Source organism: Gossypium hirsutum, chromosome A07, assembly GCF_007990345.1.
Source record: "Gossypium hirsutum isolate 1008001.06 chromosome A07, Gossypium_hirsutum_v2.1, whole genome shotgun sequence".
Lineage (NCBI taxonomy): Eukaryota > Viridiplantae > Streptophyta > Magnoliopsida > Malvales > Malvaceae > Gossypium > Gossypium hirsutum.
The window spans coordinates 7,884,958-7,901,194 of record NC_053430.1 but is presented as its reverse complement, the minus strand read 5'-3'; positions in this window follow the sequence as shown (position 1 = coordinate 7,901,194).

The window sequence follows — 16,237 nt, the reverse complement described above, 5'->3', positions numbered from 1 at the left end:
CGGTTACGTACGAGGAAGGATTGGCACCCTCGTAACGCCCAGAAATTGGTACCTAGTTGATTATCTAATGTCTTGATGTCGAAAATTGGGAACTTGAAAGAACTAAAAATACGATCCTTGTATTAAAATGAAAATTTTTGGAAAAGGAATGTATTTCACGTTAATCGAGAAAGAGAATCATATCCAATAAGTTAGCATACAATATCTCAAATTCTCGGCACGCGAATGAAAAATGCTTATTTGAAAGATATTTTTAGCCATCTCGGATTTAAAAATGAGATCGCGACCAGTAAGTTAGGACGTGATTTTTTTTATCCCGAGGCCATCTAAAATTTGAGTTTAGAAAGATCCGTACATTTAGATTTATCGAGAGTGTCGAAACCCAGTAAGTTAGGGCACGATTTTCTCGAATCCAAACACGAAATGCCATTTAAAAAAATAAATTTTGTTATATCGAGTAAAAATAAAGCACAAAATTATAGCGAAAGCAAATTACATTATTTATGCATGGCAAAATCATAATGAACATGAAAATATAAAAACGATGCAAGCTATAGCAATCAATATGAACGATCAAACTTACAACACACAAAAATAACAAAATAAAAGCGAATAAAGTTAAATCATTCATTCAAAATAATAACAAAAATGAAATAAATAAATAGCAAATACAATTAAGTATAAAAGATATATATAGACATGAACTAAGATATGTGTATACGTGAATTAACAAAATACATAAAGTATATTTTATATAAGATAAATAAATATGCGTATATGTAAAAATATGTGCATATAGGTGTATAAAACTATGGAATACGAAGATAAAGGAATACATATAAAAAGTAAGTGTATATATATTGTAAAATAAAAGAAAAAGTATATATGTACAAACAAAAGTTTAAAACTAATGAAAATATACATATGTATACAAATAAATACGTTAATTTATATACATACTAAAAATATATTGAAAATGTGTATGTATATGCGGATTTAAAAAATATAAAAGGGTGTATTTTAGACCATAAAGATTATATATAAATATATATGTATTTATGAAAATGAAAATACGTATATAGATATATATATAGGTACATAAGTTGTAAAATATATAAATATATATGTACCGGAAGTTTAAATGAAATCAATATAAATAAATAGGTAATAATAACAGTAATAATAATAATAATAGGACTAATTCAAAATGGGAACGAAACCTCAGGGCTGAAATCAAAAATAAAACAGAATAAAGGATCAAAATGTAATACGCGCGAAAAAAGGGGGGACCAAAATGGTAAATACCCCGAAGCCCCAAAACGCAGTACAGCAGAGGGTTAGAATTGAAACAGAAATAAAAGCTTGTGGTTAAATTAAAAAACAGAAAAGAACGAAACAAGGGTCAAATTGCAACGCGTTGCAAAGTCTGAGGGACTACGCGTGCAATTATGCCATTTAAAGGAAACACGCGGATCCTTCCCCCGGGTCGGGTCACCGCGCGGGTCGAGAGGGCCTCAAAACGGCGCCGTTTTATGACTTGTATAAATATAAAACAAATGCCCAAAAATATCATTTTTATCTGTTTTCTAAAAAAAAACAGAGAGCCTTCTCTCTCAAGCCCTCCAAGGCCGGCCAAGATCCGGCCGCTTCCGATCATCGGGCTACCCTCTGTCGACCACCGTGCACGGTGGTCGGAGGCACAAAATCGGATCTTTTTGGTCCCCCTCGAAGCCGACTGCCTCTAGACCACGGATCCATGGTGAAATGTTGAGAAAGACGAGCCCAAGACCCGGAAACGAGGAGAGACCGTTCGTCTCCTCCTCCACCGGCGACGACGAAGACGGGCTCCGACGCCGGCCTTCGAAAACAAATAGGTCCACTTCTTTCCCCTTTTCTTTTGTTTTTTAAAGAGTAGTGTAAAAAAATAAATAAATAAAAAGGATAGGAAACGCCAGAACAGAAAAGAAAAGCAATCTACCTTCTCGGTTTTTCTTCTTTTTATTAAGTTGTTTTTAATCACCGGAAAAAAAAGACCCCCGTTACATTTTTGTTTGTCTCCTTATATAGCCGATTTTAATACATCTTTATCTATTTCTATTATTTTGCACTGTTTTTGCCTTTGCTTTGCGTGTTGTCCTTGCAGGTAATTGATGGGAGTAGCTGGTGGCGTCGGTGGCAGAAACTAGAACGGCGGTAGACGTTAGGAGCCCCCAGGGACGTGCGGCGCCTTAGCTAGGGTTTCAGAAAAGCTGAAACCCTATGCTGACCTTTGTTGGGCCTTGTTGTAATGGGCTTGTTTGGATTTTGGGCTTGTAATGGGGCTGTTTGGGTAGATTTGATCCTTGGGTCTCTGCTTGTTGGGCCCGGGCATAAATTAGGCTGTACAGCTGCCCCTCTTTATTTGTTATCGTGTAACGATAACAGAACAAAGACTAAGAAAGACTAATTTTGCCCGGTCTCGCCGAGTCTTGACTTCTTAGCGCTTCTATTCAAGTGGCTTCACTCCAGTCCACTGTGCCTTATTGCTTCAATCCATTCTACCGTATTTCAGGAAGATCTGATTTGTAGCTTTAATTTTCTTCACAAGGGAACGAAATTTATGTTTTCAGTCTGTTCCACTGCAACATCAGGGGGATAGGACCTGACACGATCTCCTCTACTGTAACCTTAAAGAGATAAGATCCTATATTTTAATCCACTCCACTATAATCTCAGGCAGATAGGATTATTATCTTCAATCTAATGTGATCTGCTCTACTGTAACTTCAGAGAGATAAGATCTTTTATTTTAATCCGCTCCACTGTAACTTCAGAGAGATAGGATTACTAGCTTCAATCTGCTCCGCTGTAATCTCAGGGAGATAAGATTTGAAATTCTTCGGTCTGCTCCACTGTAATCTCAGGGAGATAAGATCTGAAATCTTTCGGTCTGCTCCACTGTGATCTCAGGGAGATAAGACCTGATGCGATCTACTCTACTGTAACTTCAGGGAGATAAGATCCTTTATTTTAATCCACTCCACTGTAACTTCAGGGAGATAGGATAGTGTCTTCAATCTGCTCCGCTGTAATCTCAGGGAGATAAGATAGTGTCTTCAATCTGCTCCGCTGTAATCTCAGGGAGATAAGATTTGAAATTCTTTAGTCTGTTCCACTGTAATCTCAGGGAAATAAGACCTTTTATAATGAACCTAATTATGCTTAATGATTAAGATGACATTATCAAAATGAAACAAATGCTCCTAACTAGATGTGTATGAATGACATGCAAAATGTCATGAAAACGATTCCTTAATGCTTAGGTTATCATCACACAAAAGCTTATTAAGGCTTTATCACTGACGCGCTACACCGCCTTCTTGCTCGGTTAGCATATCCAAAGAAACACTTAATCTGATTGCCCCCCACTGTGCACGTCAAAGTTCAATCCACTGGGACATAAAATTTGCACCATCAATCTCCCACTGTAACCCAAGGGTGGAAAGGTATGGCTTTTCTCAATCTTCTCCTATCGCAATTCAATGACATTGAATGTGAAACTCTTTGGTCCTTTACCTCATCCCCAAGGTGTCATACCAAATGCTCATGCACAAATGCAAAATTTTCTTCTCCTAGAAGACCTTTTCTTCTTGCCTGGTAAACATCGCTTTTTGGTTCATTGAAGCTTTGCCACCAACACGACATCTTGTCATTTTGTTCAATCAATGTTTAGACAACAAAATCTGAAAAGATAGCCTTTAACTTAGACTCTTCCTTCTTAGATATTTCCAACCTTTAAAATTGGCGTGTTCTAAACAATAGTCCTGTTTCAGGTTCCTATATTATTTAGAACTTTTCAGAGTAATATGCAAAACTTCCTTTGTGAACGTTTTATTAGTCCATTAATCATTATTCCAATGCAACATGTTTGCAAAAAGGTCATAACAATGGATAAGAATAAAGTTGGTTCTGATCATAACTCAAATAAAACATCAAAGATGGCGAAAGAAAGGTAACAAAGAAGTGGATTGAGAATGTGTATTTTCACAAAAAGAAAGGAAGAAAGAATGTATTTTCAAGAATACACATAAGAACTAGGTGCCCCAGTTATCGCAGATTGAGTTTCTCCGTACAAACTTTCCGAAGACCCTTCTGAGTTTGACAGGTGTTCAGGAGATCTGCGATACTCTGTCAATGCTTCAAGACGTTGCATATCCTTTCTTGTTGGTTCAAGTAAAGGAAGATCATCATATCCCCCCGATCAAAATTTGATCCGCTCAAGTCCTGATGTTCCAATCCTGCCCAATACTTGAGTCGCCCTTTTCAGGTTTTCGACTCAAGCCCTCTTTGGTCTCAAAGTGCCCTTTACGGGTTTTCACCTTAGCCTCTCCAAAGTCCCTTTTTTTTTTTAGGAAGCAAAGCGCCCTTCACGGGTTTTCACTTTGGTTCCGCTTTCTTTCAAGTGAAGTATTTCTTGACGGAATCTGCGTTTACAGGATTTGGTAGACTTTTGCCATCCATCTCGCATAGGATTAAAGCTCCACCGGAAAAGGCCTTCTTTACAACATAAGGGCCTTCCCAATTTGGCATCCATTTTCCTCTAAAATCTTTTTGCATAGGAAGAATCTTTTTTAGTACCAAGTCCCCTTCGCGAAATTCTCAGGGGCGAACCTTTTTATTATAAGCTCGCATCATTCGTTTCTGGTACATTTGCCCATGGTGAATAGCCCTTAGCCTCTTTTCCTCTATTAGGTTCAACTGATCGTACCGAGATTGGATCCAATCGGCTTCATCCAACTGTAGCTCAGATAACACCCGTAGAGAAGGGATTTCAACTTCAATGGGTAATACTGCCTCCATTCCATAAACCAGAGAAAAAGGCGTTGCCCCAATAGAAGTTCTAACAGATGTTCGATAGGCAAGGAGAGCAAATGATAATTTCTCATGCCAATCCTTGTAGGTTTCAGTCATTTTCCCCACAATCCTTTTAATGTTTTTATTGGCCGCCTCCACCGCACCATTCATTTTTGGACGATACGGCGATGAGTTATGATGCTTAATTTTAAATTTGCTACAAACTTCAGCTATTGTGCTATTATTCAAGTTCATCGCATTGTCAGATATGATCCTCTCAGGCATTCCATATCGACAAATAATCTCCTTCTTCAAGAACTTGCTGACTACTACTTTCGTGACATTTGCATATGAAGCAGCCTCCACCCACTTGGTAAAGTAATCAATTACTACGAAGATGAAGCGATGCCCATTAGAAGCCTTTGGTGATATTGGCCCAATAACATCCATACCCCACATGGAAAACGGCCAAGGAGAGGTCATGACGTGAAGAGGTGAAGGGGGCGCGTGTATTTTGTCTCCGTAAATCTGGCATTTGTGGCACTTCCTGGCATGATCAATACAATCTCCTTCCATGGTGGGCCAATAGTACCCAAATCTCATGATCTGTCTGGCCATCGTGAAACCACTGGCGTGCGTCCCACAAATACCCTCATGGACTTCTTCCAAAATTTTCTTGGCTTCCACAGCATCCACACATCTTAACAGTACTTGATCCTTCCTTCTTTTATATAACACTTCTCCATCTAAGACATATTCAATGGCTATCTTTCTCAGAGTTCTTTTGTCATTCTCTGTCGCTTGATCAGGGTATTCCCGATTCTTTACATATTGTAGGATACTCTGATACCAAGGACAATCATCTTTTCCCTCCTCCTCAATATTGCAGCAATTAGCCGGGGTCTCAGAGATACTCATCTGAACAGGCCTCATTGCCTCAAGTCTATTCACCTGAATCATCGAAGCTAGAGTAGCTAATGCATCAGCCATTTGGTTTTCCTCCCGTGGGAGGTAATAGAAGGTGATATCGTCAAACTCCTCAGCCAATTCAAGAACTAGTTTTCTATAACCAATTAGCTTAGGATCTCTAGTCTCCCACTCCCCTTTGAGTTGGTATATCACCAACGCTGAATCCCCGTATACTCTCAGTACTTTGATGTTCCGTTCAATGGCTGCACGAATGCCCATAATACATGCTTCATATTCTGCCATGTTATTTGTACAATCGAAGTCCAGCTTGCTAGCAACAGGATAATGATCTCCACTTGGGGATACCAAAACTGCCCCAACTCTGTTACCCGTAGCATTTGAAGCTCCATCAAAATTTAGCTTCCATACATGGTCCATTTGAGGATCTTCTTCAGTATTCGCCACATACATCAAGTCCTCGTTTGGAAAATCGAAGTTCAAAGATTCATAGTCCTCCAAGGCTCTACTAGCTAGGAAATCGGCTATTGCACTTCCCTTTATGGCCTTCTGACTGACATATACTATATCAAATTCTGAGAGCAAGATCTGCCATCTAGCCATTCTCCCGTTCAAAGCAGTCGATTCCATCATATACTTTAAAGGATCTAACTTTGAAATCAGCCAAGTCGTGTGATACAACATATACTGCCTCAGTCTTCGGGTCGCCCAGATTAGAGCACAACACAACTTCTCAATTGATGAGTACCTCATTTCGCAATCGGTAAATTTCTTACTGAGGTAGTATATTGCCCTTTCTTTCTTTCCCGTCTCATCATGTTGGCCCAATACGCATCCCATGGAATTCTCCAACACTGTTAGATACAATATCAATGGCCTATCTGGACTTGGAGGTGATAAGACTGGGGTATTAGCCAAGTACTGCTTTATCTTATCGAAAGCCTTCTGACACTCTTCATCCCATTCACCCGGATTATGTTTCTTTAAGAGCCGGAATACTGGATCACATTTCTCTGTCAGTTGTGAGATGAACCGAGCAATGTAATTCAGCCTCCCTAGGAAACCTCGAACCTCCTTCTGAGTGCGCGGGGGAGGTAAATCTCGTATTGCCTTTACTTTGTCTGGGTCAACCTCGATCCCCTTTTTGATAACTATGAAGCCTAATAACTTCCCTGATCTGGCTCCAAACGTGCATTTGGCCGGGTTAAGCTTGAGCTGAAATTTCTTTAATCTCAAAAATAACCTTTTCAAGACCTGAACATGCTCTTCTTCCGTTCTAGACTTCGCGATCATATCGTCAACATAGACTTCGATCTCCTTGTGCATCATGTCGTGAAACAAAGTCACCATAGCTCTTTGATACGTTGCTCCCGCATTCTTCAATCCGAAGGGCATTACCTTGTAACAGAATGTTCCCCATAAGGTAATGAATGTGGTTTTTCTCATGTCTCCAAGATGCATCTTTATTTGATTGTATCCAGAGAAACCATCCATGAAAGAAAACAATGAATAGCCCGCCGTGTTATCTACCAAAGTATCAATGTGAGGCAGTGGAAAGTTGTCCTTTGGACTAGCCTTGTTCAAATCCCTATAATCCACACATATTCGTACCTTTCCATCTTTTTTGGGAACAGGGACGATGTTGGCTACCCAATCCGAATACTTGACCTCTTGTAAGAAACCAGCGTCGAATTGTCTTTTGACTTCTTCTCTTATTTTCAACACAATGTCAGGTCTCATTCTCCTGAGCTTCTGTTGAACGGGTTTACAATCCTCCTTTATGGGCAGATGATGCACCACAATGTTAGTACTTAGCCCAGGCATATCTTGGTACGACCACGCGAAAACATCCTTGAATTCTCGGAGCAAATTAATGAGGTCTTGCCTTGTCTTTGCGGTGATTTCAGTTCCAATTTTCACCTCCTTTCCATCCTCTAGGCTCACTATTTCTAATGATTCCCTATGAGGTAGGATATGCTTATCCTCTTGTTCCACCATTCTTAACAAGTCCGGAGATGCATCATAATCTTCGTCATTTTCAAAGTCGCAGGATTCCTCTAAACACACTTCTTGCTCAAAAATAGGCTCCGCGTTTGAGGCAGCGTCACTCATGTCATTGATATCTGAAGACCTATGAGGGCATATCAAAGAATATACCAGGAATATAAATTTATGAATATGTTTGTGCAAAAGAATTACAAATGAAAGAATTATTTGTAAGACAATCAACCAAATGAAAAATATAAAAGGAAAAAAATGACTGATTGAAATGAACGTAGACACGTATTTCATTAAAATAATGATATTTAGGCCCAATGCCTATTTCACAAAAGATTTCATATCATTTCTAGGCCAACAAACAACAGGAATGTTTTGAGCATTACTCTGAATAAGCCCTAAAGACTACAGGGATTTCTTCAGCAGTCCAATTGTTTAGCTCGCTTCCAGGCTCATAAGGGCAGATCTCCAACAAAGCCCTCATTTCCGTTGCTTCTATGGCGTTGGTATAAACATCTTCCAACATTCCTCCCATGCCGCTACCGGACACTCCACATTCAGAATGAATAAATCCTCCCGACACAAAAGATGTAGATATGTGGGGAAAGGTTAAAGGCTCACACTTAGCTTCATGTCCATTCAAACGCGCCCTTCTTCTCTCTTGTCTCTTCTCTACTTCTTTCTTCTTCTGTTTCACGTCTGGCCTGTACCCTAAACCAAATCTATCAAACTTTTCCTTCGGCATTGGTGCCTCAATCCTTCCCTGAAGATATTTTCCCAATCCTTTCCCGGGTAAGGCTCCTCTTCCTACCATCAATCGCAATCCCATCTCAGTGATCCTGGATATTTTCGGTACTGGAATTCTATTTCCCTCCGCAATAAACATCGCGTTCACGAATTCTAACGACCGAAAAGAACATTCTAGTGCCTCATCGTTGATGTCCACATAAGGTGCATCGCTAGTCATCATTGCGATAATATCCTCCTCTGCATCTATTGTTACCAAACGATCCTCCGATACCAACTTCACCTTCTGATGTAATGATGAAGGTACTGCCCCTGCTGAGTGTATCCACGGTCTCCCCAATATACAGTTGTAGGAGGGTTTAATATCCATTACCAAGAAATCCACCTCATAAGTGACTGGGCCAATCCTTAATGGCACCTCAATTCTCCCCATAACCTCCTTTTTCGTTCCATCAAATGCCCTTACTATGCTCTGGCATGCTTTCATGTGCGAACTGTCTATTGGTAATCGACTAAGAGTGGACAAAGGCAATACATTTAGTGCAGATCCATTATCAACCAAGGCCCCCGGGAGTGTGTACCCTTTGCATCGGACAGTAACGTGCAGGGCCTTAGTAGAACCTCTTCCTCCGGATGGTATTTCATCATCATTGAAGAAGATAAAATTGTCAGCACCAATATTGTTGATCAACCGATCCAACTTGTTTACCGAAATATCGTCAGCCACATATGTTTCGTTTAGCACCTTTAAGAGTGCATTCCGATGTACTTCTGAGTTTAAGAGTAAAGCTAATACCGAAATGCGGGCTGGCTGTTTGTGCAGTTGCTCCACAACACTGTATTCGCTGTGTTTCAAAAACTTCAAAAACTCCTTTGCCTCCTCTTCTTTTATTGGTTCATTTACCAATGGCTCAACTTCTACTGCTTTCCCTTTCCTCTGCTCTTTCTTCCAATCCTCTTCCCTGGGCGACTCTGCTTGAGCGTCATATCCTTTTCCATTGCGCGCGTAAGAACCTATTCCCTGATTTCTTTCTGCTTCTTTTCCCAAAATGGTCACATTACACCCGTAATTCCACGGCACCATTTTGTTATCTTTATAAGAGAAATTTGATGGTTTCTGGATTACAATTTTTGGCATTACCTGAGCCCTAACCTCATTACCCTTAGGGCGTGAGATAATGACCACAGGATGATTTATTTTTGGAGCCTTTGTTCCCAACTCTGTCGCGCATATGCTCCTCATTTCTTTCACATCTTCATAAAACCTCATCTCATTGTTATCCATCATGCTTTGAACCAAGGCCTTGAATCCTTCACATTCTTGGATTTCATGCCCTGTTTCATGATGAAATTCACAATAATTTCCCATCTCATGCCCTTTCTCAGAATCTGAAATAACCAACCCTCTTTTCGCCATTTCTTTCCAGACCCGTTTCAATGGAGTTTTTACTTCAGCAATGTCAGTCTTGACTTCTTCTCCCGTACCTTCACTAACTATATTCACCCCCTTATCTGCGTGATTAGGTAACGGATTCTTTGCGTTAGGTGAGTCGTCAAGTTTGACAACACCTAAATTGATAAGTCCTTCTACTACCTTCTTGAAGGTCGTACAATTTTCTATCGAGTGCCCAGAAATTCCCGCATGATAATCACATTGCGCGTTCGTATCATACCATTTTGGATACGGGGGTTGTAGAGGACTCAAGTAACGAGGAGCAACAACATGTGCATCGAATAAAGTCTGATACAACTCCTTGTATGACATCGGGATTGGCGTGAATTGGGGCTTTTCAGTAGTTTGCCTAGCTCCCGACTCTTGTCTTGATGATCCCTGTTGATTAGCAACCACTTTCTTTGGCTGATTCACGGTAATTGACCTACCATAAGTATTCACATTATTCACTTCATTTTCTCTTTTCCTCGGGGGTGCCCTCCTATTATTTTCCCCTCCATCTATTTTTCCACTTTTAATGGCATGCTCAATCATTTCACCATTCATGATTATATCTGAGAAATTTCTTGAAGCGCTTCCCAACATGTGAGTGATGAACGGGGCTTTCAAAGTATTAATAAAAAGCGTCGTCATCTCTTTTTCCAAAAGCGGTGGTTGCACCTGAACCGCCACCTCTCGCCACCTCTGCGCATATTGTCTGAAGCTTTCGTTCGATTTCTTCTCTAAATTTTGCAGAGTTATCCTGTCAGGCATCATTTCTGAGACATGATTGTATTGTCTCAAGAAAGCCTGTGCTAAATCCCTCCAAGTAGCAATTTTAGCTCGGCTCAGCTGATTGTACCACTTTGACGCCGCTCCCGTAAGACTTTCCTGAAAGCAATGTATTAATAATTGATCATTATTAATATGCCCCGTCATTCTTCTACAAAACATAGTAATATGGGATCCTGGGCAACTAGTCCCGTTGTATTTCTCGAATTCCGGCATCTTAAATTTGTAAGGGAGCACCAAGTCCGGAACCAAGCTCAGATCCTTTGCATCTGTTCCATAGCTTTCGATGCTTTCTATTGCCCTAAACTTCTCCTCTATCCATTTCCATTTCTCCTCAAATTGTTTTGGAAATTCCTCCTTCGCCTTGTCCTTTTCAACCATCTCGTCAAGATCTGGGACCGTAATATTATTCGGGCTATCACCGGGATTAAAGCCCGCTCCGGGTTGAAAATTCATTGGGATTGAAGCATCGCCTTGGAACTACTGGGGTCTAACCGACACAGAGGGTCTCCGCGAATGCAGCTCAGTCTGTACTTGCGCATGCGGAGGCGTGAAACCTGGAGGATAAAGTGGTTCACCATTGTTTTCTTCTTCACTAACAATCACAGGACCTTTACCCTTATCTACTCCCTTCAATAATTGCGTTATCTTAGCCACCAGATCATTTTGGGACTCCTCCATCTTTTGCACCATGTCACGCTGAATCTTTTCTATTTGCTCTTTCATTTGCGCCTGCAACTGGTCTTGCATTTCTTTTTGAAGTCGCTCTAGCTTCTCCAACCTTTGGTCCATAATTTTTGCCTTAGCTCGGGTGCCATAACTTTGTTGGTTTTCCAGGTTAACTGAAATGATTTTATTCGATTAGGTTTTTTTAATAGTCATTAATGCATATGATGTGATGCAATGCATGAAAAGAATGCAAAAAAAAGAGGCACTGATTCTAATTCAACTTCATTAGAAAACTTTACTAGATAGAGAGCTTCTTTACATAAAATAGACTACATATACGGCTTTGCCCTCACACTCAAAGCCTTAACCTTTCTAAGAAGCCAAGCTAATTCTCGGCCCCTGTCCGACTCTGACTCATACTTCAAACTTAATAGATCAGCCTGAACCGCTAGAGTCTGCAGATGATCAGCTACTTCGCGCACTTGAGCCACCGCCTCTCCCATAATATAATCTCTTTCTCTAATCTGCTCTTGAGACCGACGGAATTATCTTTGCCACTGCTCATTATTTTCTTCCAGAAGCTCTATCCGGATTTCACTATTTTGCAATGCATTCTCTAGCCCTCCTATTTGTCCTTTTAATTCTTCAATTTTGTCTAAGCTTGCCCTTAATTCAACCGTAGCATTACGATTACAGTACTGGTGAAGCGATCTTTCTAGTTCGGTTATCCGGACCTTCAACTCCGTCTTCTCATCTTGGCAAACTAGTAGACTCTTTCCCAAGGCGACTTCTCGAGCCCGAGTATCCTGAAATTTCTTTTCCCATTGATCAGCTCTCGTCTTTTCCTCCTGAATTTCTTGTCGCCATTGTTCTGGCGTTTTACCCAAGCCAGCAGTTCTTACCGACCTGCGCAACTTCTTGTAATCTGTCTTCAGGCTGTCTAAATCTTCTTCTGCTTTGTTCTTTCCTTTTCTCAATTTATCGGCCTCTAATCTTTGAATGTCCACATCCAGTCCTAACTGCATTTTTTCTTCCTCTAGTTGTTCTATCTTCTTCCCCAATTCTAAACTCCTTTTTTCAAATTCTTGTTTGATGATTTCCATCTCAGAAGGCAAAACTTTTAAGCGTTCCTCTAAAGATCGAGCAGTTTCTGAATTTGACGCCGGGATGTTGTCGTTGATCCTTTGATCACGCCACTGACCATACTCGGGGGTAATTGTCGGACCCACGGCTAAGATCTTCATTCGACGAGTCTGGTTCCAAGCACTAGATATTTCTCGAACCTTCTTCTTGTAATTGTCCTCCCTATAGGAAAAATCACTATAAGCCAACCCCTGCGTTGCTGGTATGAATTGTCGTGATCTATACTGTCTTGATACGAGTAGAGGAGCATATCCGATAGCTCCCCATATCCCGAGCAGCGGAACCCAGTCAAAATCTCCACATCGGTACAATATCTCATCGGGAATTAACCAAGGAGCCCTCCATTCAATATCTTCATCCTGGAGATCCTGGAGTATCTCTATCCATTTTTCTTCTGAAATATCATCCCGTCTTGGCGTGGCCACCAATTCTCCTAGAGGGGAGTAGTTATCAGAGAATACCCGATAAGAGACCTTTTCGACTTTCCAGAAGTGGCTATGGAACCATGCCAATAAGAGCTGCGCGCATCCAATAAACCTTCCCTCCCCTGCTTTTCGACACGCACTCAAGGATCTAAAAGTTTCAGCGAGTATTGCCGGAACCGGTGTAACCCCTTTACTAAGCCGATCGAACAAATCAGATACAGCCTCGTCTATGTGTCCTAAAGCTTTGGGGAAAACCACTAGTCCATAGATACCTAAAGCGAAGACATCGACCCTTTTCTTTAAGTCAGGATGTACAAGCACCAAGTCTCGCAAACTTTTCCAAGGAACACATTTACTGTCGCCCTTCTGTTGGATCCAGGCGGCGACCCACTGCTCGCTCATCCCAGTGATGTTCATTAATTTCTTTAACAACGGAGGGACACAAACAGCTCTGGAATAAGCCTTGTCGACTTGAATCTTTGGGCACCGAAGCAAGGTCGTATACTCCTCCACAGTAGGCGTCAAATCTACTTTCCCAAAAGTGAAACAACTGTAGGCAGGATTCCAAAACTGAGCAAGGGCTCGGAATAAATACTTGTCCACTTTGACACTAAGCAGATAAGGTAGGTCACCGTAGTTACAACAGAACAGCTGCTTAGCCTCGACATCCCATTGATCCCAGACTTCTTTCATTTCTCGAAGGTCGTTCTGGATTACACTGATACGGGTAAAATCTCACAATTCTGACATGTACCCTTCGGTAAGACTATCGCCTTTCTCCCGTTGTGTCGTTTCAGCCCATATTCGCACAGTCGCATTATCCTCTACTTTATCAACAAACCCCTTTTCCATGATAAGCTTTCTACCAAGAAACTGAACGTAAATCGACACCTCTTTTAGAATGAAGATGCCATGCAATCACAAACAAAGTAAATTAGCATTAAACACAGAATAAGATTTAAAATAAGCGACAATAAATACAATATTCATTTAGGTAAGCACTAAAAATTTGGAGTAGCTCTACCTAGGTCAGTTCCTATGGCTCATTACATGTGGTTTGGTTCTAAAGTAGGGTACCTGAACCAGCAGATTCCTCGATCTTTACCCATTATAGGCTCATACAGACCGAGTTCGGTTCAGGGGAATACATTTCCCTATGGCCATGCGGAGATGAAAATCTCACGAAGACATAGGTACGGATGTATCCCGAAAGCGATTCACTATCCCATGCGGAGGTGAAAACCTCACGAAGGCGTAGTTTCTCACTCCCACTTAAAAGGGTGTGACCAACGGTCATGCAATGCAATGTGCAGAAAGATACAAAAACTTAAACTAACACAGCAATTATAAACCACAACGATGAAAATTGTAATAAAAGCAATGAAATGCGATGAAAGGATCGTATATTTAAACCAAGTTTTTGATTTTCGACAAAAAGACAAAAAATAATCAACTCGTGGCTCGACTCACTCATTTTCCCTAGTGGAGTCGCCAAGCTGTTGACACCATTTTTTGATGGAAAACGGGGTCGACTTGGGTTTTGAAAATGAAAAAGGGAGTCGCCACCAATCCTTTTTGAGGTGTGATTGGGTCACCTGGGAAAAGGGTTGTTTTTAATAAATAATTAGATTTTATTAAAACAACGGTTTTGGTCTACGAAATTTAGAAAATGGGTCCGAGAGTCGGTTACGTACGAGGAAGGATTGGCACCCTCGTAACGCCCAGAAATTGGTACCTAGTTGATTATCTAATGTCTTGATGTCGAAAATTGGGAACTTGAAAGAACTAAAAATACGATCCTTGTATTAAAATGAAAATTTTTGGAAAAGGAATGTATTTCACGTTAATCGAGAAAGAGAATCATATCCAGTAAGTTAGCATACAATATCTCAAATTCTCGGCACGCGAATGAAAAATGCTTATTTGAAAGATATTTTTAGCCATCTCGGATTTAAAAATGAGATCGCGACCAGTAAGTTAGGACGTGATTTTTTTTTATCCCGAGGCCATCTAAAATTTGAGTTTAGAAAGATCCGTACATTTAGATTTATCGAGAGTATCGAAACCCAGTAAGTTAGGGCACGATTTTCTCGAATCCAAACACGAAATGCCATTTAAAAAAATAAATTTTGTTATATCGAGTAAAAATAAAGCACAAAATTATAGCGAAAGCAAATTACATTATTTATGCATGGCAAAATCATAATGAACATGAAAATATAAAAACGATGCAAGCTATAGCAATCAATATGAACGATCAAACTTACAACACACAAAAATAACAAAATAAAAGCGAATAAAGTTAAATCATTCATTCAAAATAATAACAAAAATGAAATAAATAAATAGCAAATACAATTAAGTATAAAAGATATATATAGACATGAACTAAGATATGTGTATACGTGAATTAACAAAATACATAAAGTATATTTTATATAAGATAAATAAATATGCGTATATGTAAAAATATGTGCATATAGGTGTATAAAACTATGGAATACGAAGATAAAGGAATACATATAAAAAGTAAGTGTATATATATTGTAAAATAAAAGAAAAAGTATATATGTACAAACAAAAGTTTAAAACTAATGAAAATATACATATGTATACAAATAAATACGTTAATTTATATACATACTAAAAATATATTGAAAATGTGTATGTATATGCGGATTTAAAAAATATAAAAGGGTGTATTTTAGACCATAAAGATTATATATAAATATATATGTATTTATGAAAATGAAAATACGTATATAGATATATATATAGGTACATAAGTTGTAAAATATATAAATATATATGTACCGGAAGTTTAAATGAAATCAATATAAATAAATAGGTAATAATAATAGTAATAATAATAATAATAGGACTAATTCAAAATGGGAACGAAACCTCAGGGCTGAAATAAAAAATAAAACAGAATAAAGGATCAAAATGTAATACGCGCGAAAAAAGGGGGGACCAAAATGGTAAATACCCCGAAGCCCCAAAACGCAGTACAGCAGAGGGTTAGAATTGAAACAGAAATAAAAGCTTGTGGTTAAATTAAAAAACAGAAAAGAACGAAACAAGGGTCAAATTGCAACGCATTGCAAAGTCTGAGGGACTGCGCGTGCAATTATGCCATTTAAAGGAAACACGCGGATCCTTCCCCCGGGTCGGGTCACCGCGCGGGTCGAGAGGGCCTCAAAACGGCGCCGTTTTATGACTTGTATAAATATAAAACAAATGCCCAAAAATATCATTTTTATCTGTTTTC